Source organism: Rhinopithecus bieti, unplaced genomic scaffold, assembly GCF_001698545.2.
Source record: "Rhinopithecus bieti isolate Rb0 unplaced genomic scaffold, ASM169854v2 scaffold_11211, whole genome shotgun sequence".
NCBI lineage: Eukaryota > Metazoa > Chordata > Mammalia > Primates > Cercopithecidae > Rhinopithecus > Rhinopithecus bieti.
In genome coordinates, this window is record NW_016806641.1 from 25,960 (window position 1) to 27,293 (window position 1,334).

The window sequence follows — 1,334 nt, forward strand, 5'->3', positions numbered from 1 at the left end:
AAGAATCTCACAATCCACTGCAGACCTACTAAAAAATACTCTGCATTTTAACAAGATCTTCAAGTGATTCTTACAAATGATAGAGTTTGAGAGGCAGTGCCCTATGTTATGCATTTGTAGTTGTTAAAATAACTTAGTTTCAGTCCCTGAATATACCTTATCTTTCATGACATTTTACTTTCTGATCATGCCTTCTCTGTTACTTTTCAGAACTCTTTGTATTATGATGCTTTTCCTATATTCCACCATTGAAAGTATGTCTCTTCTTGAATTACTTTGATGCTTCTTTGATCATTTTCTACATGTATCTTGTATTAAAGGGCATTTTGTGTAGAGAGGTATTAACTCCTTTGTTAGATTATAAGCTCTTTGAGGGTAGGAATGGGATTTTCTTCATCTCTGATCCTTGACAGTTTCTGGCAGAGTTCCTGACACCCAGTAGTTAAAAATAATAAATGTTTGTGGAATGAATGAATGAATGAATGAATGGCTAATTTCATAATAAATTCATTTGGATTTTAGAATTTACTTGGGAAAAATGTGATAGATAATTGACCATGGGTCGTGCTGTTCATAATTGCAATGTTTTTATTTTTCAAGCCAAATATTAATTATCTAAGCTAGTCATGCTGTTTCTTAATGACTTTTAAACCTGTACCATTATGAATACAAGACTGCATGAATTTTTAACAGTCTCCAAGTAGTTCGTAATTAAAGACCAAGTGATTCAACTCACTGATGCAATCAATGCCTTTGTTTATAGCTTAGTTTTCATCTCTGTATAGATAACCAAGAAAAAAAGCTAACAAACCACAGAAAACAAAGTCTGATGATAAAGAAGTATGAAAAAGTATCTCACTACCCATTCTGTGTCTGAATGACTAGTAATGAAAGGGAAAAGTGTCAGTAGCCACTAAAGTTAATCAATATACTGACTCATCTACTCAACAAATTCTAGATGAATCAGAGGTCTTTGTGTTTCATAGTTTATGACTCATATCTTTTAAACTCTGTGGACCTAATCACAGAAACTAAACAGGGGAGAAAATGAAATGATCCAAATCCAATATTTGAGCAGTGTAAGAAAAAAATAAACTTTCTGAATTAGAAGTCATCTTCTTTTAGAGGCTTAACAGTTTCAGGTGGATTTCTCCAGTTATCTATATAAGAGAGATCAGTCTGTATCCAGTTTCTCCTTCTGTCACAAAACACAACAGTTTCTTTTTGAGATCAAAATGATGTTGCCTTATATTAGAAAGTGATTGTAGTTATTAAGGTATTTTGAAAGTCTTTTGTTTACTGACTATGACAATTTTGGAAGATGATTTATCTAC